Raw genomic sequence first — 25,029 nt, 5'->3', positions numbered from 1 at the left:
GTAGCACCCTGGTAAAGAGAGCAACCCTTGCCACGCTGAGTAGCACCCTAGCAAAAGAGAGCAACCGCTGCCATGCTGAGTAGCACCCTGGCAAAAGAGAGCAACCCATACCATGCTGAGTAGCACCCTGGCAAAAGAGAGCAAACCATGGCCTGCTGAGTGGCACCATGGCAAAAGAGAGATTTAACCATGCCACGCTGAGTAGCATCCTGGCAAAAGAGAGCCACCCCTGCCACGTTGAGTAGCACCCTGGCAAAAGAGAGCCACCCCTTTCACACTGAATAGCACTCTGGCAAAAGAGAGCAACCCCTGCCAGGCTGCGTAGCACCCTTTTAAAGAGAGCAACCCCTGCCCTGATGAGTAGCACCCTGGCAAAAGAGAGCAACCCCTGCCATGATGAGTAGCACCCTGGCAAAAGAGAGCAACCCCTGCCACGCTGAGTAGCACCCTGACAAAAGAGAGACACTCCTGCCACACTGAGTAGAACCCTGGCAAAAGGGAGATTAAGCCGTGCCACGCTGAGTTGCATCCTGGCAAAAGAGAGCAAACAGTCCCACGCTGAGTAGCACCCTGGCAAAAGAGAGCCACCCCTACCACGTTGAGTAGCACCCTGGCAAAAGAGAGCAAACCATGCCATTCACAGTAGCACCCTGGCAAAAGAGAGCAAACCATGACCTGCTGAGTGGCACCATGGCAAAAGAGAGATTAAAGCGTGCCATGCTGAGTAGCATCCTGGCAAAAGAGAGCAAACCGTGCCATGTTGAGTAGCACCCTGCCAAAAGAGAGCCACCCCTGTCACGCTGAGTAGCACCCTGGCAAAAGAGAGCAACCCCGTCACGCTGAGTAGCACCCTGGCAAAGAGAGCAACTCCTGCCATGATGAGTAGCACCCTGGCAAAAGAAAGCAAACCCTGCCACGCTGAGCAGCACCCTGGCAAAGAGAGCCACCCCAGTCACACAGAGTAGCACCCTGGCAAAAGAGAGCAACCCCTACCATGCTGAATAAAACCCTGTCAAAAGAGAGCCACCCCTGCCACGCTGAGTAGCACTCTGGCAAAAGAGAGCAACCCTGCCACGCTGAGTAGTACCCCAGCAAAAGAGAGCAAACCGTGCCATGCTGAGTGACACCCTGGCAAAAGAGAGCAACCCCTACCATGCTGAATAAAACCCTGGCAAAAGAGAGCCATCCCTGCCGCGCTCAGTAGCACTCTGGCAAAAGAGATCCAGTCCAGCCACGCTGAGTAGCACCCTGGCAAAAGAGAGTTACGTCTGCCACGCTGAGTATCACCTTGGCAAAAGAGAGCAACCCCTGCCACGCTGAGTAGCGCCCTGGTAAAGAGAGCAACCCTTGCCACACTGAGTAGCACCCTAGCAAAAGAGAGCCGCCCTTGTCACGCTGAGTAGCACCCTGGCAAAAGAGAGCCACCCCTGCCACACTGAGTATAACCCTGGCAAAAGAGAGCAACTCCTGCCACGCTGAGTAGCACCCTGGCAAAGAGAGCAACCGCTTCCATGCTAAGTAGCACCCTAGCAAAAGAGAGCCGCCCTTGTCACGCTGAGTAGTACCCTGGCAAAAGAGAGCCACCCCTGCCACGCTGAGTAGAACCGTGGCAAAAGAGAGCAACCGCTGCCATGCTGAGTAGCACCCTGGCAAAAGAGAGCAACCCATGCCATGCTGAGTAGCACCCTGGCAAAAGCGAGCAAACCATGTCCTGCTGAGTGACACCATGGCAAAAGAGAGATTTAATCATGCCACGCTGAGTAGCATCCTGGCAAAAGAGAACCACCCCTGCCACGTTGAGTAGCACCCTGGCAAAAGAGAGCCACCCCTTTCACACTGAATAGCACTCTGGCAAAAGAGAGCAACCCCTGCCATGCTGCGTAGCACCCTGTTAAAGAGAGCAACCCCTGCCATGATGAGTAGCACCCTGACAAAAGAGAGCAACCCCTGCCACGCTGAGTAGCACCCTGACAAAAGAGAGACACTCATGCCACACTGAGTAGAACCCTGGCAAAAGGGAGATTAAACCGTGCCACGCTGAGTAGCATCCTGGCAAAAGAGAGAAAACAGTCCCACGCTGAGTAGCACCCTGGCAAAAGAGAGCCACCCCTACCACGTTGAGTAGCACCCTGGCAAAAGAGAGCAAACCATGCCATTCTCAGTAGCACCCTGGCAAAAGAGAGCAAACCATGACCTGCTGAGTGGCACCATGGCAAAAGAGAGATTAAACCGTGCCATGCTGAGTAGCATCCTGCCAAAAGAGAGCCACGCCTGTCACGCTGAGTAGCACCCTGGCAAAAGAGAGCACCCCCGTCACGCTGAGTAGCACCCTGGCAAAGAGAGCAACTCCTGCCATGATGAGTTGCACCCTGGCAAAAGAAAACAACCCCTGCCACGCTGAGTAGCACCCTGGCAAAAGAGAGCAATCCCTGCCATGCTAAGTAGCACCCTAGCAAAGAGAGCCACCCCAGTCACACAGAGTAGCACCCTGGAAAAAGAGAGCAAACCATGCCATGCTGAGTAGCACCCTAGCAAAAGAGAGCAAACCATGACCTGCTGAGTGGCACCATGGCAAACGAAAGATTAAACTGTGCCATGCTGGGTAGCATCCTGGCAAAAGAGAGCAAACCGTGCCACGTTGAGTAGCACCCTGCCAAAAGAGAGCCACCCATGTCACGCTGAGTAGCACCCTGGCAAAAGAGAGCACCCCCTGTCACGCTGAGTAGCACCCTGGCAAAGAGAGCAGCTCCTGCCATGATGAGTAGCACCCTGGCAAAAGAAAGCAAACCATGACCTGCTGAGTGGCAACATGGCAAAAGAGAGATTAAACTGTGCCATGCTGGGTAGCATCCTGGCAAAAGAGAGCAAACCGTGCCACGTTGAGTAGCACCCTGGCAAAAGAGAGCCACCCCTGTCATGCAGAGTAGCACCCTGGCAAAAGAGACCAACCCCTACCACACTGAATAAAACCCTGGCAAAAGAGATCCAGCCCAGCCATGCTGAGTAGCACCCTGGCAAAAGAGAGTAACGCCTGCCACGCTAATTATCACCTTGGCAAAAGAGAGCAACCCCTGATACGCTTAGTAGCACCCTGGTAAAGAGAGCAACTCTTGCCACGCTGAGTAGCACCCTAGCAAAAGAGAGCAACCGCTGCCATGCTGAGTAGCACCCTGGCAAAAGAGAGCAACCCATGCCATGCTGAGTAGCACCCTGGCAAAAGAGAGCAAACCATGGCCTGCTGAGTGGCACAATGGCAAAAGAGAGATTTAACCATGCCACGCTGAGTAGCATCCTGGCAAAAGAGAGCCACCCCTGCCACGTTGAGTAGCACCCTGGCAAAAGAGAGCCACCCCTTTCACACTGAATAGCACTCTGGCAAAAGAGAGCAACCCCTGCCATGCTGCGTAGCACCCTGTTAAAGAGAGCAACCCCTGCCATGATGAGTAGCACCCTGGCAAAAGAGAGCAATCCCTGCCATGATGAGTAGCACCCTGGCAAAAGAGAGCAACCCCTGCCACGCTGAGTAGCACCCTGACAAAAGAGAGACACTCCTGCCACACTGAGTAGAACCCTGGCAAAAGGGAGATTAAGCCGTGCCACGCTGAGTAGCATCCTGGCAAAAGAGAGCAAACAGTCCCACGCTGAGTAGCACCCTGGTAAAAGAGAGCCACCCCTACCACGTTGAGTAGCACCCTGGCAAAAGAGAGCAAACCATGCCATTCTCAGTAGCACGCTGGCAAATGAGAGCAAACCATGAACTGCTGAATGGCACCATGGTAAAAGAGAGATTAAACCGTGCAATGCTGAGTAGCATCTTGGCAAAAGAGAGCAAACCGTGCCATGTTGAGTAGCACCCTTCCAAAAGAGAGCCACCCCTGTCACGCTGAGTAGCACCCTGGCAAAAGAGAGCACCCCCGTCACGCTGAGTAGCACCCTGGCAAAGAGAGCAACTCCTGCCATGATGAGTAGCACCCTGGCAAAAGAAAGCAACCCCTGCCACGCTGAGTAGCACCCTGGCAAAAGAGAGCAACCCCTGCCATGCTAAGTAGCAACCTGGCAAAGAGAGCCACCCCAGTCACACAGAGTAGCACCCTGGCAAAAGAGAGCAACCCCTACCATGCTGAATAAAACCCTGGCAAAAGAGAGCCACCCCTGCCACGCTGAGTAGCACCCTGGAAAAGAGAGCACCCCCGTCACGCTGAGTAGCACCCTGGCAAAGAGAGCAACTCCTGCCATGATGAGTTGCACCCTGGCAAAAGAGAGCAACCCCTGCCACGTTCAGTAGCACCCTGGCAAAAGAGAGCAATCCCTGCCATGCTAAGTAGCACCCTGGTAAAGAGAGCCACCCCAGTCACACAGAGTAGCACCCTGGCAAAAGAGAGCAAACCATGCCATGCTGAGTAGCACCCTGGCAAAAGAGAGCAAACCATGACCTGCTGAGTGGCACAATGGCAAAAGAGAGATTTAACCATGCCACGCTGAGTAGCATCCTGGCAAAAGAGAGCCACCCCTGCCACGTTGAGTAGCACCCTGGCAAAAGAGAGCCACCCCTTTCACACTGAATAGCACTCTGGCAAAAGAGAGCAACCCCTGCCATGCTGCGTAGCACCCTGTTAAAGAGAGCAGCCCCTGCCATGATGAGTAGCACCCTGGCAAAAGAGAGCAATCCCTGCCATGATGAGTAGCACCCTGGCAAACAAAAGATTAAACTGTGCCATGCTGGGTAGCATCCTGGCAAAAGAGAGAAAACAGTCCCACGCTGAGTAGCACCCTGGCAAAAGAGAGCCACCCCTACCACGTTGAGTAGCACCCTGGCAAAAGAGAGCAAACCATGCCATTCTCAGTAGCACCCTGGCAAAAGAGAGCAAACCATGACCTGCTGAGTGGCACCATGGCAAAAGAGAGATTAAACCGTGCCATGCTGAGTAGCATCCTGGCAAAAGAGAGCAAACCGTGCCATGTTGAGTAGCACCCTGCCAAAAGAGAGCCACCCCTGTCACGCTGAGTAGCACCCTGGCAAAAGAGAGCACCCCCGTCACGCTGAGTAGCACCCTGGCAAAGAGAGCAACTACTGCCATGATGAGTTGCACCCTGGCAAAAGAAAGCAACCCCTGCCACGCTGAGTAGCACCCTGGCAAAAGAGAGCAATCCCTGCCATGCTAAGTAGCACCCTAGCAAAGAGAGCCACCCCAGTCACACAGAGTAGCACCCTGGCAAAAGAGAGCAAACCATGCCATGCTGAGTAGCACCCTGGCAAAAGAGAGCAAACCATGGCCTGCTGAGTGGCACAATGGCAAAAGAGAGATTTAACCATGCCACGCTGAGTAGCATCCTGGCAAAAGAGAGCCACCCCTGCCACGTTGATTAGCACCCTGGCAAAAGAGAGCCACCCCTTTCACACTGAATAGCACTCTGGCAAAAGAGAGCAACCCCTGCCATGCTGCGTAGCACCCTGTTAAAGAGAGCAACCCCTGCCATGATGAGTAGCACCCTGGCAAACGAAAGATTAAACTGTGCCATGCTGGGTAGCATCCTGGCAAAAGAGAGCAAACCGTGCCACGTTGAGTAGCACCCTGCCAAAAGAGAGCCACCCATGTCACGCTGAGTAGCACCCTGGCAAAAGAGAGCCACCCCTTTCACACTGAATAGCACTCTGGCAAAAGAGAGCAACCCCTGCCATGCTGGGTAGCATCCTGGCAAAAGAGAGCAAACCGTGCCACGTTGAGTAGCACCCTGCCAAAAGAGAGCCACCCATGTCACACTGAGTAGCACCCTGGCAAAAGAGAGCACCCCCTGTCACACTGAGTAGCACCCTGGCAAAGAGAGCAGCTCCTGCCATGATGAGTAGCACCCTGGCAAAAGAAAGCAAACCATGACCTGCTGAGTGGCACCATGGCAAAAGAGAGATTAAACTGTGCCATGCTGGGTAGCATCCTGGCAAAAGAGACCAAACCGTGCCACGTTGAGTAGCACCCTGGCAAAAGAGAGCCACCCCTGTCATGCGGAGTAGCACCCTGGCAAAAGAGACCAACCCCTACCACACTGAATAAAACCCTGGCAAAAGAGATCCAGCCCAGCTATGCTGAGTAGCACCCTGGCAAAAGAGAGTAACGCCTGCCACGCTAATGATCACCTTGGCAAAAGAGAGCAACCCCTGCCACGCTTAGTAGCACCCTGGTAAAGAGAGCCACCCCTTTCACACTGAATAGCACTCTGGCAAAAGAGAGCAACCCCTGCCATGCTGCGTAGCACCCTGTTAAAGAGAGCAACCCCTGCCATGATGAGTAGCACCGTGGCAAAAGAGAGCAATCCCTGCCATGATGAGTAGCACCCTGGCAAAAGAGAGCAACCCCTGCCACGCTGAGTAGCACCCTGACAAAAGAGAGACACTCCTGCCACACTGAGTAGAACCCTGGCAAAAGGGAGATTAAGCCGTGCCACGCTGAGTAGCATCCTGGCAAAAGAGAGCAAACAGTCCCACGCTGAGTAGCACCCTGGTAAAAGAGAGCCACCCCTACCACATTGAGTAGCACCCTGGCAAAAGAGAGCAAACCATGCCATTCTCAGTAGCACGCTGGCAAACGAGAGCAAACCATGAACTGCTGAATGGCACCATGGTAAAAGAGAGATTAAACCGTGCAATGCTGAGTAGCATCTTGGCAAAAGAGAGCAAACCGTGCCATGTTGAGTAGCACCCTGCCAAAAGAGAGCCATCCCTGTCACGCTGAGTAGCACCCTGGCAAAAGAGAGCACCCCCGTCACGCTGAGTAGCACCCTGGCAAAGAGAGCAACTCCTGCCATGATGAGTAGCACCCTGGCAAAAGAGAGCAACCCCTGCCATGCTAAGTAGCAACCTGGCAAAGAGAGCCACCCCAGTCACACAGAGTAGCACCCTGGCAAAAGAGAGCAACCCCTACCATGCTGAATAAAACCCTGGCAAAAGAGAGCCACCCCTGCCACGCTGAGTAGCACCCTGGAAAAGAGAGCACCCCCGTCACGCTGAGTAGCACCCTGGCAAAGAGAGCAACTCCTGCCATGATGAGTAGCACCTTGGCAAAAGAGAGCAAACCGTGCCACGTTCAGTAGCACCCTGGCAAAAGAGAGCAATCCCTGCCATGCTAAGTAGCACCCTGGTAAAGAGAGCCACCCCAGTCACACAGAGTAGCACCCTGGCAAAAGAGAGCAACCCCTGCCACGCTGAGTAGCACCCTGGCAAAAGAGAGCAAACCATGACCTGCTGAGTGGCACCATGGCAAAAGAGAGATTAAACTGTGCCATGCTGGGTAGCATCCTGGCAAAAGAGAGCAAACCGTGCCACGTTGAGTAGTACCCTGCCAAAAGAGAGCCACCCCTGTCACGCTGAGTAGCACCCTGGCAAAAGAGAGCACCCCCTGTCACGCTGAGTAGCACCCTGGCAAAGAGAGCAGCTCCTGCCATGATGAGTAGCACACTGGCAAAAGAAAGCAAACCATGACCTGCTGAGTGGCGCCATGGCAAAAGAGAGATTAAACTGTGCCATGCTGGGTAGCATCCTGGCAAAAGAGAGCAAACCGTGCCACGTTGAGTAGCACCCTGGCAAAAGAGAGCCACCCCTGTCATGCTGTGTAGCACCCTGGCAAAAGAGAGCAACCCCTACCACACTGAATAAAACCCTGGCAAAAGAGAGCCACCCCTGCCACGCTGAGTAGCACTCTGGCAAAAGAGATCCAGCCCAGCCATGCTGAGTAGCACCCTGGCAAAAGAGAGTAACGCCTGCCACGCTGATTATCACCTTGGCAAAAGAGAGCAACCCCGGCCACGCTGAGTAGCACCCTGGTAAAGAGAGCAACCCTTGCCACGCTGAGTAGCACCTAGCAAAAGAGAGCAACCGCTGCCATGCTGAGTAGCACCCTGGCAAAAGAGAGCAACCCATGCCATGCTGAGTAGCACCCTGGCAAAAGAGAGCAAACCATGGCCTGCTGAGTGGCACCATGGCAAAAGAGAGATTTAACCATGCCACGCTGAGTAGCATCCTGGCAAAAGAGAGCCACCCCTGTCATGCGGAGTAGCACCCTGGCAAAAGAGACCAACCCCTACCACACTGAATAAAACCCTGGCAAAAGAGATCCAGCCCAGCCATGCTGAGTAGCACCCTGACAAAAGAGAGTAACGCCTGCCACGCTAATTATCACCTTGGCAAAAGAGAGCAACCCCTGCCACGCTTAGTAGCACCCTGGTAAAGAGAGCAACTCTTGCCACGCTGAGTAGCACCCTAGCAAAAGAGAGCAACCGCTGCCATGCTGAGTAGCACCCTGGCAAAAGAGAGCAACCCATGCCATGCTGAGTAGCACCCTGGCAAAAGAGAGCAAACCATGGCCTGCTGAGTGGCACAATGGCAAAAGAGAGATTTAACCATGCCACGCTGAGTAGCATCCTGGCAAAAGAGAGCCACCCCTGCCACGTTGAGTAGCACCCTGGCAAAAGAGAGCCACCACTTTCACACTGAATAGCACTCTGGCAAAAGAGAGCACCCCCTGCCATGCTGCGTAGCACCCTGTTAAAGAGAGCAACCCCTGCCATGATGAGTAGCACCGTGGCAAAAGAGAGCAATCCCTGCCATGATGAGCAGCACACTGGCAAAAGAGAGCAACCCCTGCCACGCTGAGTAGCACCCTGACAAAAGAGAGACACTCCTGCCACACTGAGTAGAACCCTGGCAAAAGGGAGATTAAGCCGTGCCACGCTGAGTAGCATCCTGGCAAAAGAGAGCAAACAGTCCCACGCTGAGTAGCACCCTGGTAAAAGAGAGCCACCCCTACCACGTTGAGTAGCACCCTGGCAAAAGAGAGCAAACCATGCCATTCTCAGTAGCACGCTGGCAAACGAGAGCAAACCATGAACTGCTGAATGGCACCATGGTAAAAGAGAGATTAAACCGTGCAATGCTGAGTAGCATCTTGGCAAAAGAGAGCAAACCGTGCCATGTTGAGTAGCACCCTGCCAAAAGAGAGCCATCCCTGTCACGCTGAGTAGCACCCTGGCAAAAGAGAGCACCCCCGTCACGCTGAGTAGCACCCTGGCAAAGAGAGCAACTCCTGCCATGATGAGTAGCACCCTGGCAAAAGAAAGCAACCCCTGCCACGCTGAGTAGCACCCTGGCAAAAGAGAGCAACCCCTGCCATGCTAAGTAGCAACCTGGCAAAGAGAGCCACCCCAGTCACACAGAGTAGCACCCTGGCAAAAGAGAGCAACCCCTACCATGCTGAATAAAACCCTGGCAAAAGAGAGCCACCCCTGCCACGCTGAGTAGCACCCTGGAAAAGAGAGCACCCCCGTCACGCTGAGTAGCACCCTGGCAAAGAGAGCAACTCCTGCCATGATGAGTAGCACCTTGGCAAAAGAGAGCAAACCGTGCCACGTTCAGTAGCACCCTGGCAAAAGAGAGCAATCCCTGCCATGCTAAGTAGCACCCTGGTAAAGAGAGCCACCCCAGTCACACAGAGTAGCACCCTGGCAAAAGAGAGCAACCCCTGCCACGCTGAGTAGCACCCTGGCAAAAGAGAGCAAACCATGACCTGCTGAGTGGCACCATGGCAAAAGAGAGATTAAACTGTGCCATGCTGGGTAGCATCCTGGCAAAAGAGAGCAAACCGTGCCACGTTGAGTAGCACCCTGCCAAAAGAGAGCCACCCCTGTCACGCTGAGTAGCACCCTGGCAAAAGAGAGCACCCCCTGTCAGGCTGAGTAGCACCCTGGCAAAGAGAGCAGCTCCTGCCATGATGAGTAGCACACTGGCAAAAGAAAGCAAACCATGACCTGCTGAGTGGCGCCATGGCAAAAGAGAGATTAAACTGTGCCATGCTGGGTAGCATCCTGGCAAAAGAGAGCAAACCGTGCCACGTTGAGTAGCACCCTGGCAAAAGAGAGCCACCCCTGTCATGCTGTGTAGCACCCTGGCAAAAGAGAGCAACCCCTACCACACTGAATAAAACCCTGGCAAAAGAGAGCCACCCCTGCCACGCTGAGTAGCACTCTGGCAAAAGAGATCCAGCCCAGCCATGCTGAGTAGCACCCTGGCAAAAGAGAGTAACGCCTGCCACGCTGATTATCACCTTGGCAAAAGAGAGCAACCCCGGCCATGCTGAGTAGCACCCTGGTAAAGAGAGCAACCCTTGCCACGCTGAGTAGCACCCTAGCAAAAGAGAGCAACCGCTGCCATGCTGAGTAGCACCCTGGCAAAAGAGAGCAACCCATGCCATGCTGAGTAGCACCCTGGCAAAAGAGAGCAAACCATGGCCTGCTGAGTGGCACCATGGCAAAAGAGAGATTTAACCATGCCACGCTGAGTAGCATCCTGGCAAAAGAGAGCCACCCCTGTCATGCGGAGTAGCACCCTGGCAAAAGAGACCAACCCCTACCACACTGAATAAAACCCTGGCAAAAGAGAGCCACCCCTGCCACGCTGAGTAGCACTCTGGCAAAAGAGATCCAGCCCAGCCATGCTGAGTAGCACCCTGGCAAAAGAGAGTAACGCCTGCCACGCTGATTATCACCTTGGCAAAAGAGAGCAACCCCGGCCACGCTGAGTAGCACCCTGGTAAAGAGAGCAACCCTTGCCACCCTAAATAGCACCCTAGCAAAAGAGAGCAACCGCTGCCATGCTGAGTAGCACCCTGGCAAAAGAGAGCAACCCATGCCATGCTGAGTAGCACCCTGGCAAAAGAGAGCAAACCATGGCCTGCTGAGTGGCACCATGGCAAAAGAGAGATTTAACCATGCCACGCTGAGTAGCATCCTGGAAAAGAGAGCCACCCCTGCCATGTTGAGTAGCACCCTGGCAAAAGAGAGCCACCCCTTTCACACTGAATAGCACTCTGGCAAAAGAGAGCAACCCCTGCCATGCTGCGTAGCACCCTGTTAAAGAGAGCAACCCCTGCCATGATGAGTAGCACCCTGGCAAATAGAGCAACCCCTGCCATGATGAGTAGCACCCTGGCAAAAGAGAGCAACCCCTGCCACGCTGAGTAGCACCCTGACAAAAGAGAGACACTCCTGCCACACTGAGTAGAACCCTGGCAAAAGGGAGATTAAGCCATGCCACGCTGAGTAGCATTCTGGCAAAAGAGAGCAAACAGTCCCACGCTGAGTAGCACCCTGGCAAAAGAGAGCCACCCCTACCACGTTGAGTAGCACCCTGGCAAAAGAGAGCAAACCATGCCATTCTCAGTAGCACCCTGGCAAAAGAGAGCAAACCATGACCTGCTGAGTGGCACCATGGCAAAAGAGAGATTAAACCGTGCCATGCTGAGTAGCATCCTGGCAAAAGAGAGCAAACCGTGCCATGTTGAGTAGCACCCTGCCAAAAGAGAGCCACCCCTGTCACGCTGAGTAGCACCCTGGCAAAAGAGAGCACCCCCGTCACGCTGAGTAGCACCCTGGCAAAGAGAGCAACTCCTGCCATGATGAGTAGCACCCTGGCAAAAGAAAGCAAACCCTGCCACGCTGAGCAGCACCCTGGCAAAAGAGAGCAACCCCTGCCATGCTAAGTAGCACCCTGGCAAAGAGAGCCACCCCAGTCACACAGAGTAGCACCCTGGCAAAAGAGAGCAACCCCTACCATGCTGAATAAAACCCTGGCAAAAGAGAGCCACCCCTGCCACGCTGAGTAGCACTCTGGCAAAAGAGAGCAACCCTGCCACGCTGAGTAGTACCCCGGCAAAAGAGAGCAAACCGTGCCATGCTGAGTGGCACCCTGGCAAAAGAGAGCAACCCCTACCATGCTGAATAAAACCCTGGCAAAAGAGAGCTACCCCTGCCACGCTGAGTAGCACTCTGGCAAAAGAGATCCAGCCCAGCCACGCTGAGTAGCACCCTGGCAAAAGAGAGTAATGTCTGATACGCTGAGTATCACCTTGGCAAAAGAGAGCAACCCCTGCCACGCTGAGTAGCACCCTGGTAAAGAGAGCAACCCTTGCCACACTGAGTAGCACCCTAGCAAAAGAGAGCCGCCCTTGTCACGCTGAGTAGCACCCTGGCAAAAGAGAGCCACCCCTGCCACACAGAGTATAACCCTGGCAAAAGAGAGCAACTCCTGCCACGCTGAGTAGCATCCTGGCAAAGAGAGCAAAAGCTTCCATGCTAAGTAGCACCCTAGCAAAAGAGAGCCGCCCTTGTCACGCTGAGTAGTACCCTGGCAAAAGAGAGCCACCCCTGCCACGCTGAGTAGAACCCTGGCAAAAGAGAGCAACCGCTGCCATGCTGAGTAGCACCCTGGCAAAAGAGAGCAACCCATGCCATGCTGAGTAGCACCCTGGCAAAAGCGAGCAAACCATGTCCTGCTGAGTGACACCATGGCAAAAGAGAGATTTAATCATGCCACGCTGAGTAGCATCCTGGCAAAAGAGAGCCACCCCTGCCACGTTGAGTAGCACCCTGGCAAAAGAGAGCCACCCCTTTCACACTGAATAGCACTCTGGCAAAAGAGAGCAACCCCTGCCATGCTGCGTAGCACCCTGGCAAAAGAGAGCAACCCCTGCCATGCTGACTAGCACCCTGGCAAAAGAGAGCAACCCCTGCCACGCTGAGTAGCACCCTGACAAAAGAGAGACACTCCTGCCACACTGAGTAGAACCCTGGCAAAAGGGAGATTAAACCGTGCCATGCTGAGTAGCATCCTGGCAAAAGAGAGCAAACCGTGCCATGTTGAGTAGCACCCTGCCAAAAGAGAGCAAACCATGCCATTCTCAGTAGCACCCTGGCAAAAGAGAGCAAACCATGACCTGCTGAGTGGCACCATGGCAAAAGAGAGATTAATCCGTGCCATGCTGAGTAGCATCCTGGCAAAAGAGAGCAAACCGTGCCATGTTGAGTAGCACCCTGCCAAAAGAGAGCCACCCCCGTCACGCTGAGTAGCACCCTGGCAAAGAGAGCAACTCCTGCCATGATGAGTAGCACCCTGGCAAAAGAAAGCAACCCCTGCCACGCTGAGTAGCACCCTGGCAAAAGAGAGCAATCCCTGCCATGCTAAGTAGCACCCTGGCAAAGAGAGCCACCCCAGTCACACAGAGTAGCACCCTGGAAAAAGAGAGCAACCCCTGCCATGCTGAGTAGCACCCTGGAAAAAGAGAGCAAACCATGCCATGCTGAGTATCACCCTAGCAAAAGAGAGCAAACCATGACCTGCTGAGTGGCACCATGGCAAAAGATAGATTAAACTGTGCCATGCTGGGTAGCATCCTGGCAAAAGAGAGCAAACCGTGCCACGTTGAGTAGCACCCTGCCAAAAGAGAGCCACCCCTGTCACGCTGAGTAGCACCCTGGCAAAAGAGAGCACCCCCTGTCACGCTGAGTAGCTCCCTGGCAAAGAGAGCAGCTCCTGCCATGATGAGTAGAACCCTGGCAAAAGAAAGCAAACCATGACCTGCTGAGTGGCACCATGGCAAAAGAGAGATTAAACTGTGCCATGCTGGGTAGCATCCTGGCAAAAGAGAGCAAAAGAGAGCCACCCCCGTCATGCTGAGTAGCACCCTGGCAAAGAGAGCAACTCCTGCCATGATGAGTAGCACCCTGCCAAAAGAAAGCAACCCCTGCCACGCTGAGTAGCACCCTGGCAAAAGAGAGCAATCCCTGCCATGCTAAGTAGCACCCTGGCAAAGAGAGCCACCCCAGTCACACAGAGTAGCACCCTGGCAAAAGAGAGCAACCCCTGCCATGCTGAGTAGCACCCTGGAAAAAGAGAGCAAACCATGCCATGCTGAGTATCACCCTAGCAAAAGAGAGCAAACCATGACCTGCTGAGTGGCACCATGGCAAAAGATAGATTAAACTGTGCCATGCTGGGTAGCATCCTGGCAAAAGAGAGCAAACCGTGCCACGTTGAGTAGCACCCTGCCAAAAGAGAGCCACCCCTGTCATGCTGAGTAGCACCCTGGCAAAAGAGAGCACCCCCTGTCACGCTGAGTAGCACCCTGGCAAAGAGAGCAGCTCCTGCCATGATGAGTAGAACCCTGGCAAAAGAATGCAAACCATGACCTGCTGAGTGGCACCATGGCAAAAGAGAGATTAAACTGTGCCATGCTGGGTAGCATCCTGGCAAAAGAGAGCAAACCGTGCCACGTTGAGTAGCACCCTGGCAAAAGAGAGCCACCCCTGTCATGCTGAGTAGCACCCTGGCAAAAGAGAGCAACCCCTACCACACTGAATAAAACCCTGGCAAAAGAGAGCCACCCCTGCCATGTTGAGTAGCACCCTGGCAAAAGAGAGTAACGTCTGCCACGCTGATTATCACCTTGGCAAAAGAGAGCAACCCCTGCCACGCTGAGTAGCACCCTGGTAAAGAGAGCAACCCTTGCCACGCCGAGTAGCACCCTAGCAAAAGAGAGCAACCGCTGCCATGCTGAGTAGCACCCTGGCAAAAGAGAGCAACCCATGCCATGCTGAGTAGCACCCTGGCAAATGAGAGCAAACCATGGCCTTCTTAGTGGCACCATGGCAAAAGAGAGATTTAACCATGCCACGCTGAGTAGCATCCTGGCAAAAGAGAGCCACCCCTGCCACGTTGAGTAGCACCCTGGCAAAAGAGAGCCACCCCTTTCACACTGAATAGCACTCTGCCAAAAGAGAGCAACCCCTGCCATGCTGCGTAGCACCCTGTTAAAGAGAGCAACCCCTGCCATGATGAGTAGCACCCTGGCAAAAGAGAGCAACCCCTGCCATGATGAGTAGCACCCTGGCAAAAGACAGCAACCCCTGCCACGCTGAGTAGCACCCTGACAAAAGAGAGACACACCTGCCACACTGAGTAGAACCCTGGCAAAAGGGAGATTAAGCCGTGCCACGCTGAGTAGCATCCTGGCAAAAGAGAGCAAACAGTCCCACGCTGAGTAGCACCCTGGCAAAAGAGAGCCACCCCTACCACGTTGAGTAGCACCCTGGCAAAAGAGAGCAAACCATGACCTGCTGAGTGGCACCATGGCAAAAGAGAGATTAAACCGTGCCATGCTGTGTAGCATCCTGGCAAAAGAGAACAAACCGTGCCATGTTGAGTAGCACCCTGCCAAAAGAGAGCCACCCCTGTCATGCTGAGTAGCAACCTGGCAAAAGAGAGCACCCCCATCATGCTGAGTAGCACCCTGGCAAAGAGAGCAACTCCTGCCATGATGAGTAGCACCCTAGCAAAAAAAAGCAACCCCTGCCACGCTGAGTACCACCCTGGCAAAAGAGAGCAATCCCTGCCATGCTAAGTAGCACCCTGGCAAAGAGAGTCACCCCAGTCACACAGAGTAGCACCCTGGCAAAAGAGAGCAACCCCTGCCACGCTGAGTAGCACCCTGGCAAAAGAGAGCAAACCATGCCATGCTGAGTAGCACCCTAGCAAAAGAGGGCAAACCATGACCTGCTGAGTGGCACCATGGCAAAAGAGAGATTAAACTGTGCCATGCTGGGTAGCATCCTGGCAAAAGAGAGCAAACCGTGCCACGTTGAGTAGCACCCTGCCAAAAGAGAGCCCTTGTCACGCTGAGTAGCACCCTGGCAAAAGAGAGCACCCCCTGTCACGCTGAGTAGCACCCTGGCAAAAGAAAGCAACCCCTGTCATGCTGAGTAGCACCCTGGCAAAAGAGAGCACACCGTGCCATGTTGAGTAGCACCCTGCCAAAAGAGAGCAACCCCTGTCACGCTGAGTAGCACCCTAGCAAAAGAGAGCAGCCCCTGTCACGCTGAGTAGCACCCTGGCAAAGAGAGCAACTCCTGCCATGATGAGTGGCACCATGGCAAAACAGAGCAACCCCTACCACACTGACTAAAACCCTGGCAAAAGAGAGCCACCGCTGCCATGCTGAGTAGCACTCTGGCAAAAGAGATCCAGCCCAGCCACGCTGAGTAGCACCCTGGCAAAAGAGAGTAACGCCTGCCACGCTGAGTATCACCTTGGCAAAAGAGAGCAACCCCTGCCACGCTGAGTAGCACCCTGGTAAAGAGAGCAACCCTTGCCACGCTGAGTAGCACCTAGCAAAAGAGAGCCGCCCTTGTCACGCTGAGTAGCACCCTGGCAAAAGAGAACCACCCCTGCAACAATGAGTATAAACCTGGCAAAAGAGAGCAACTCCTGCTGCGCTGAGTAGCACCCTGGCAAAGAGAGCAACCGCTTCCATGCTAAGTAGCACCCTGGCAAAGAGAGCCACCCCAGTCACACAGAGTAGCACCCTGGCAAAAGAGAGCAACCCCTACCATGCTGAATAAAACCCTGGCAAAAGAGAGCCACCCCTGCCACGCTGAGTAGCACTCTGGCAAAAGAGAGCAACCCTGCCACGCTGAGTAGTACCCCGGCAAAAGAGAGCAAACCGTGCCATGCTGAGTGGCACCCTGGCAAAAGAGAGCAACCCCTACCATGCTGAATAAAACCCTGGCAAAAGAGAGCCACCCCTGCCACGCTGGGTAGCACTCTGGCAAAAGAGATCCAGCCCAGCCACGCTGAGTAGCACCCTGGCAAAAGAGAGTAACGTCTGCCACGCTGAGTAACACCTTGGCAAACAAGAGCAACCCCTGCCACGCTGAGTAGCACCCTGGTAAAGAGAGCAACCCTTGCCACACTGAGTAGCACCCTAGCAAAAGAGAGCCGCCCTTGTCACGCTGAGTAGCACCCTGGCAAAAGAGAGCAACTCCTCCCACGCTGAGTAGCACCCTGGCAAAGAGAGCAACCGCTTCCATGCTAAGTAGCACCCTAGCAAAAGAGAGCCACCCCTGTCATGCTGAGTAGCAACCTGGCAAAAGAGAGCACCCCCATCATGCTGAGTAGCACCCTGGCAAAGAGAGCAACTCCTGCCATGATGAGTAGCACCCTAGCAAAAAAAAGCAACCCCTGCCACGCTGAGTACCACCCTGGCAAAAGAGAGCAATCCCTGCCATGCTAAGTAGCACCCTGGCAAAGAGAGTCACCCCAGTCACACAGAGTAGCACCCTGGCAAAAGAGAGCAACCCCTGCCACGCTGAGTAGCACCCTGGCAAAAGAGAGCAAACCATGCCATGCTGAGTAGCACCCTAGCAAAAGAGGGCAAACCATGACCTGCTGAGTGGCACCATGGCAAAAGAGAGATTAAACTGTGCCATGCTGGGTAGCATCCTGGCAAAAGAGAGCAAACCGTGCCACGTTGAGTAGCACCCTGCCAAAAGAGAGCCCTTGTCACGCTGAGTAGCACCCTGGCAAAAGAGAGCACCCCCTGTCACGCTGAGTAGCACCCTGGCAAAAGAAAGCAACCCCTGTCATGCTGAGTAGCACCCTGGCAAAAGAGAGCACACCGTGCCATGTTGAGTAGCACCCTGCCAAAAGAGAGCAACCCCTGTCACGCTGAGTAGCACCCTAGCAAAAGAGAGCAGCCCCTGTCACGCTGAGTAGCACCCTGGCAAAGAGAGCAACTCCTGCCATGATGAGTGGCACCATGGCAAAACAGAGCAACCCCTACCACACTGACTAAAACCCTGGCAAAAGAGAGCCACCCCTGCCATGCTGAGTAGCACTCTGGCAAAAGAGATCCAGCCCAGCCACGCTGAGTAGCACCCTGGCAAAAGAGAGTAACGCCTGCCACGCTGAGTATCACCTTGGCAAAAGAGAGCAACCCCTGCCACGCTGAGTAGCACCCTGGTAAAGAGAGCAACCCTTGCCACGCTGAGTAGCACCTAGCAAAAGAGAGCCGCCCTTGTCACGCTGAGTAGCACCCTGGCAAAAGAGAACCACCCCTGCAACAATGAGTATAAACCTGGCAAAAGAGAGCAACTCCTGCTGCGCTGAGTAGCACCCTGGCAAAGAGAGCAACCGCTTCCATGCTAAGTAGCACCCTGGCAAAGAGAGCCACCCCAGTCACACAGAGTAGCACCCTGGCAAAAGAGAGCAACCCCTACCATGCTGAATAAAACCCTGGCAAAAGAGAGCCACCCCTGCCACGCTGAGTAGCACTCTGGCAAAAGAGAGCAACCCTGCCACGCTGAGTAGTACCCCGGCAAAAGAGAGCAAACCGTGCCATGCTGAGTGGCACCCTGGCAAAAGAGAGCAACCCCTACCATGCTGATTAAAACCCTGGCAAAAGAGAGCCACCCCTGCCACGCTGAGTAGCACTCTGGCAAAAGAGATCCAGCCCAGCCACGCTGAGTAGCACCCTGGCAAAAGAGAGTAACGTCTGCCACGCTGAGTAACACCTTGGCAAACAAGAGCAACCCCTGCCACGCTGAGTAGCACCCTGGTAAAGAGAGCAACCCTTGCCACACTGAGTAGCACCCTAGCAAAAGAGAGCCGCCCTTGTCACGCTGAGTAGCACCCTGGCAAAAGAGAGCAACTCCTCCCACGCTGAGTAGCACCCTGGCAAAGAGAGCAACCGCTTCCATGCTAAGTAGCACCCTAGCAAAAGAGAGCCGCCCTTGTCACGCTGAGTAGTACCCTGGAAAAAGAGAGCCACCCCTGCCACGCTGAGTAGAACCCTGGCAAAAGAGAGCAACCGCTGCCATGCTGAGTAGCACCCTGGCAAAAGAGAGCAACCCATGCCATGCTGAGTAGCACCCTGGCAAAAGCGAGCAAACCATGCCCTGCTGAGTGACACCATGGCAAAAGAAAGATTTAACCATGCCACGCTGAGTAGCATCCTGGCAAAAGAGAGCCACCCCTGCCACGTTGAGTAGCACCCTGGCAAAAGAGAGCCACCCCTTTCACACTGAATAGCACTCTGGCAAAAGAGAGCAACCCCTGCCATGCTGCGTAGCACCCTGTTAAAGAGAGCAACCCCTGCCATGATGAGTAGCACCCTGGCAAAAGAGAGCAACCCCTGCCACGCTGAGTAGCACCCTGACAAAAGAGAGACACTCCTGCCACACTGAGTAGAACCCTGGCAAAGGGCGATTAAACCGTGCCACGCTGAGTAGCATCCTGGCAAAAGAGAGCCACCCCTACCACGTTGAGTAGCACCCTGGCAAAAGAGAGCAAACCATGCCATTCTCAGTAGCACCCTGGCAAAAGAGAGCAAACCATGACCTGCTGAGTGGCACCATGGCAAAAGAGAGATTAAACCGTGCCATGCTGAGTAGCATCCTGGCAAAAGAGAGCAAACCGTGCCATGTTGAGTAGCACCCTGCCAAAAGAGAGCCACCCCTGTCACGCTGAGTAGCACCCTGGCAAAAGAGAGCACCCCCGTCACGCTGAGTAGCACCCTGGCAAAGAGAGCAACTCCTGCCATGATGAGTAGCACCCTGGCAAAAGAAAGCAACCCCTGCCACGCTGAGTAGCACCCTGGCAAAAGAGAGCAATCCCTGCCATGCTAAGTAGCACCCTGGCAAAGAGAGCCACCCCAGTCACACAGAGTAGCACCCTGGCAAAAGAGAGCAACCCCTGCCATGCTGAGTAGCACCCTGGCAAAAGAGAGCAAACCATGCCATGCTGAGTATCACCCTAGCAAAAGAGAGCAAACCATGACCTGCTGAGTGGCACCATGGCAAAAGAGAGATTAAACTGTGCCATGCTGGGTAGCATCCTGGCAAAAGAGAGCAAACCGTGCCACGTTGAGTAGCACCCTGGCAAAAGAGAGCCACCCCTGTCATGCTGAGTAGCACCCTGGCAAAAGAGAGCAACCCCTACCACACTGAATAAAACCCTAGCAAAAGAGAGCCGTCCTTGTCACGCTGGGTAGCACCCTGGCAAAAGAGAGCCACCCCTGCCACGCTGAGTAGCACCCTGGCAAAAGAGAGCAAACCATGCCATGCTGAGTAGCACCCTAGCAAAAGAGGGCAAACCATGACCTGCTGAGTGGCACCATGGCAAAAGAGAGATTAAACTGTGCCATGCTGGGTAGCATCCTGGCAAAAGAGAGCAAACCGTGCCACGTTGAGTAGCACCCTGCCAAAAGAGAGCCACCCTTGTCACGCTGAGTAGCACCCTGGCAAAAGAGAGCACCCCCTGTCACGCTGAGTAGCACCCTGGCAAAGAGAGCAACTCCTGCCATGGTGAGTAGCACCCTGGCAAAAGAAAGCAACCCCTGTCATGCTGAGTAGCACCCTGGCAAAAGAGAGCACACCGTGCCATGTTGAGTAGCACCCTGCCAAAAGAGAGCAACCCCTGTCATGCTGAGTAGCACCCTAGCAAAAGAGAGCAGCCCCTGTCACGCTGAGTAGCACCCTGGCAAAGAGAGCAACTCCTGCCATGATGAGTGGCACCATGGCAAAAGAGAGCAACCCCTACCACACTGAATAAAACCCTGGCAAAAGAGAGCCACCCCTGCCACGCTGAGTAGCACTCTGGCAAAAGAGATCCAGCCCAGCCACGCTGAGTAGCACCCTGGCAAAAGAGAGTAACGCCTGCCACGCTGAGTATCACCTTGGCAAAAGAGAGCAACCCCTGCCACGCTGAGTAGCACCCTGGTAAAGAGAGCAACCCTTGCCACGCTGAGTAGCACCTAGCAAAAGAGAGCCGCCCTTGTCACGCTGAGTAGCACCCTGGCAAAAGAGAACCACCCCTGCAACAATGAGTATAAACCTGGCAAAAGAGAGCAACTCCTGCTGCGCTGAGTAGCACCCTGGCAAAGAGAGCAACCGCTTCCATGCTAAGTAGCACCCTGGCAAAGAGAGCCACCCCAGTCACACAGAGTAGCACCCTGGCAAAAGAGAGCAACCCCTACCATGCTGAATAAAACCCTGGCAAAAGAGAGCCACCCCTGCCACGCTGATTAGCACTCTGGCAAAAGAGAGCAACCCTGCCACGCTGAGTAGTACCCCGGCAAAAGAGAGCAAACCGTGCCATGCTGAGTGGCACCCTGGCAAAAGAGAGCAACCCCTACCATGCTGAATAAAACCCTGGCAAAAGAGAGCCACCCCTGCCACGCTGAGTAGCACTCTGGCAAAAGAGATCCAGCCCAGCCACGCTGAGTAGCACCCTGGCAAAAGAGAGTAACGTCTGCCACGCTGAGTAACACCTTGGCAAACAAGAGCAAACCCTGCCACGCTGAGTAGCACCCTGGTAAAGAGAGCAACCCTTGCCACACTGAGTAGCACCCTAGCAAAAGAGAGCCGCCCTTGTCACGCTGAGTAGCACCCTGGCAAAAGAGAGCCACCCCTGCCACACTGAGTATAACCCTGGCAAAAGAGAGCAACTCCTCCCACGCTGAGTAGCACCCTGGCAAAGAGAGCAACCGCTTCCATGCTAAGTAGCACCCTAGCAAAAGAGAGCCGCCCTTGTCACGCTGAGTAGTACCCTGGCAAAAGAGAGCCACCCCTGCCACGCTGAGTAGAACCCTGGCAAAAGAGAGCAACCGCTGCCATGCTGAGTAGCACCCTGGCAAAAGAGAGCAACCCATGCCATGCTGAGTAGCACCCTGGCAAAAGCGAGCAAACCATGCCCTGCTGAGTGACACCATGGCAAAAGAAAGATTTAACCATGCCACGCTGAGTAGCATCCTGGCAAAAGAGAGCCACCCCTGCCACGTTGAGTAGCACCCTGGCAAAAGAGAGCCACCCCTTTCACACTGAATAGCACTCTGGCAAAAGAGAGCAACCCCTGCCATGCTGCGTAGCACCCTGTTAAAGAGAGCAACCCCTGCCATGATGAGTAGCACCCTGGCAAAAGAGAGCAACCCCTGCCATGATGAGTAGCACCCTGGCAAAAGAGAGCAACCCCTGCTACGCTGAGTAGCACCCTGACAAAAGAGAGACACTCCTGCCACACTGAGTAGAACCCTGGCAAAAGGGCGATTAAACCGTGCCACGCTGAGTAGCATCCTGGCAAAAGAGAGCCACCCCTACCACGTTGAGTAGCACCCTGGCAAAAGAGAGCAAACCATGCCATTCTCAGTAGCACCCTGGCAAAAGAGAGCAAACCATGACCTGCTGAGTGGCACCATGGCAAAAGAGAGATTAAACCGTGCCATGCTGAGTAGCATCCTGGCAAAAGAGAGCAAAACGTGCCATGTTGAGTAGCACCCTGCCAAAAGAGAGCCACCCCTGTCACGCTGAGTAGCACCCTGGCAAAAGAGAGCACCCCCGTCACGCTGAGTAGCACCTTGGCAAAGAGAGCAACTCCTGCCATGATGAGTAGCACCCTAGCAAAAGAAAGCAACCCCTGCCACGCTGAGTAGCACCCTGGCAACAGAGAGCAATCGCTGCCATGCTAAGTAGCACCCTGGCAAAGAGAGCCACCCCAGTCACACAGAGTAGCACCCTGGCAAAAGAGAGCAACCCCTGTCACGCTGAGTAGCACCCTGCCAAAGGAGAGCCACCCCTGTCACGCTGAGTAGCACCCTGGCAAAAGAGAGCACCCCCTGTCACGCTGAGTAGCACCCTGGCAAAGAGAGCAGCTCCTGCCATGATGAGTAGAACCCTGGCAAAAGAAAGCAAACCATGTCCTGCTGAGTGGCACCATGGCAAAAGAGAGATTAAACTGTGCCATGCTGGGTAGCATCCTGGCAAAAGAGAGCAAACCGTGCCACGTTGAGTAGCACCCTGGCAAAAGAGAGCCACCCCTGTCATGCTGAGTAGCACCCTGGCAAAAGAGAGCAACCCCTACCACACTGAATAAAACCCTAGCAAAAGAGAGCCGCCCTTGTCACGCTGGGTAGCACCCTGGCAAAAGAGAGCCACCCCTGCCACACTGAGTATAACCCTGGCAAAAGAGAGCAACTCCTGACACGCTGAGTAGCACCCTGGCAAAGAGAGCAACCGCTTCCATGCTAAGTAGCACCCTAGCAAAAGAGAGCCGCCCTTGTCACGCTGAGTAGTACCCTGGCAAAAGAGAGCCACCCCTGCCACGCTGAGTAGAACCCTGGCAAAAGAGAGCAACCGCTGCCATGCTGAGTAGCACCCTGGCAAAAGAGAGCAATCCATCCCATGCTGAGTAGCACCCTGGCAAAAGCGAGCAAACCATGCCCTGCTGAGTGACACCATGGCAAAAGAGAGATTTAACCATGCCACGTTGAGTAGCACCCTGGCAAAAGAGAGCCACCCTTGCCACGTTGAGTAGCACCCTGGCAAAAGAGAGCCACCCCTTTCACACTGAATAGCACTCTGGCAAAAGAGAGCAACCCCTGCCATGCTGCGTAGCACCCTGTTAAAGAGAGCAACCCCTGCCATGATGAGTAGCACCCTGGCAAAAGAGAGCAACCCCTGCCATGATGAGTAGCACCCTGGCAAAAGAGAGCAACCCCTGCCACGCTGAGTAGCACCCTGACAAAAGAGAGACACTCCTGCCACACTGAGTAGAACCCTGGCAAAAGGGAGATTAAACCGTGCCACGCTGAGTAGCATCCTGGCAAAAGAGAGCCACCCCTACCACGTTGAGTAGCACCCTGGCAAAAGAGAGCAAACCATGCCATTCTCAGTAGCACCCTGGCAAAAGAGAGCAAACCATGACCTGCTGAGTGGCACCATGGCAAAAGAGAGATTAAACCGTGCCATGCTGAGTAGCATCCTGGCAAAAGAGAGCAAACCGTGCCATGTTGAGTAGCACCCTGCCAAAAGAGAGCCACCCCTGTCACGCTGAGTAGCACCCTGGCAAAAGAGAGCACCCCCGTCACGCTGAGTAGCACCTTGGCAAAGAGAGCAACTCCTGCCATGATGAGTAGCACCCTAGCAAAAGAAAGCAACCCCTGCCACGCTGAGTAGCACCCTGGCAACAGAGAGCAATCGCTGCCATGCTAAGTAGCACCCTGGCAAAGAGAGCCACCCCAGTCACACAGAGTAGCACCCTGGCAAAAGAGAGCAACCCCTGTCACGCTGAGTAGCACCCTGCCAAAAGAGAGCCACCCCTGTCACGCTGAGTAGCACCCTGGCAAAAGAGAGCACCCCCTGTCACGCTGAGTAGCACCCTGGCAAAGAGAGCAGCTCCTGCCATGATGAGTAGAACCCTGGCAAAAGAAAGCAAACCATGACCTGCTGAGTGGCACCATGGCAAAAGAGAGATTAAACTGTGCCATGCTGGGTAGCATCCTGGCAAAAGAGAGCAAACCGTGCCACGTTGAGTAGCACCCTGGCAAAAGAGAGCCACCCCTGTCATGCTGAGTAGCACCCTGGCAAAAGAGAGCAACCCCTACCACACTGAATAAAACCCTAGCAAAAGAGAGCCGCCCCTGCCACACTGAGTATAACCCTGGCAAAAGAGAGCAACTCCTGACACGCTGAGTAGCACCCTGGCAAAGAGAGCAACCGCTTCCATGCTAAGTAGCACCCTAGCAAAAGAGAGCCGCCCTTGTCACGCTGAGTAGTACCCTGGCAAAAGAGAGCCACCCCTGCCACGCTGAGTAGAACCCTGGCAAAAGAGAGCAACCGCTGCCATGCTGAGTAGCACCCTGGCAAAAGAGAGCAATCCATCCCATGCTGAGTAGCACCCTGGCAAAAGCGAGCAAACCATGCCCTGCTGAGTGACACCATGGCAAAAGAGAGATTTAACCATGCCACGTTGAGTAGCACCCTGGCAAAAGAGAGCCACCCTTGCCACGTTGAGTAGCACCCTGGCAAAAGAGAGCCACCCCTTTCACACTGAATAGCACTCTGGCAAAAGAGAGCAACCCCTGCCATGCTGCGTAGCACCCTGTTAAAGAGAGCAACCCCTGCCATGATGAGTAGCACCCTGGCAAAAGAGAGCAACCCCTGCCATGATGAGTAGCACCCTGGCAAAAGAGAGCAACCCCTGCCACGCTGAGTAGCACCCTGACAAAAGAGAGACACTCCTGCCACACTGAGTAGAACCCTGGCAAAAGGGAGATTAAACGGTGCCACGCTGAGTAGCATCCTGGCAAAAGAGAGCCACCCCTACCACGTTGAGTAGCACCCTGGCAAAAGAGAGCAAACCATGCCATTCTCAGTAGCACCCTGGCAAAAGAGAGCAAACCATGACCTGCTGAGTGGCACCATGGCAAAAGAGAGATTAAACCGTGCCATGCTGAGTAGCATCCTGGCAAAAGAGAGCAAACCGTGCCATGTTGAGTAGCACCCTGCCAAAAGAGAGCCACCCCTGTCATGCTGAGTAGCACCCTGGCAAAAGAGAGCACCCCCGACACGCTGAGTAGCACCCTGGCAAAGAGAGCAACT

Source organism: Ambystoma mexicanum, chromosome 11 (assembly GCF_040938575.1).
Source record: "Ambystoma mexicanum isolate Mex_15411 chromosome 11, UKY_AmexF1_1, whole genome shotgun sequence".
NCBI classification, from domain to species: domain Eukaryota; kingdom Metazoa; phylum Chordata; class Amphibia; order Caudata; family Ambystomatidae; genus Ambystoma; species Ambystoma mexicanum.
The sequence above is the reverse complement of the archived record's forward strand: the minus strand, read 5'-3'. Positions refer to the sequence as shown.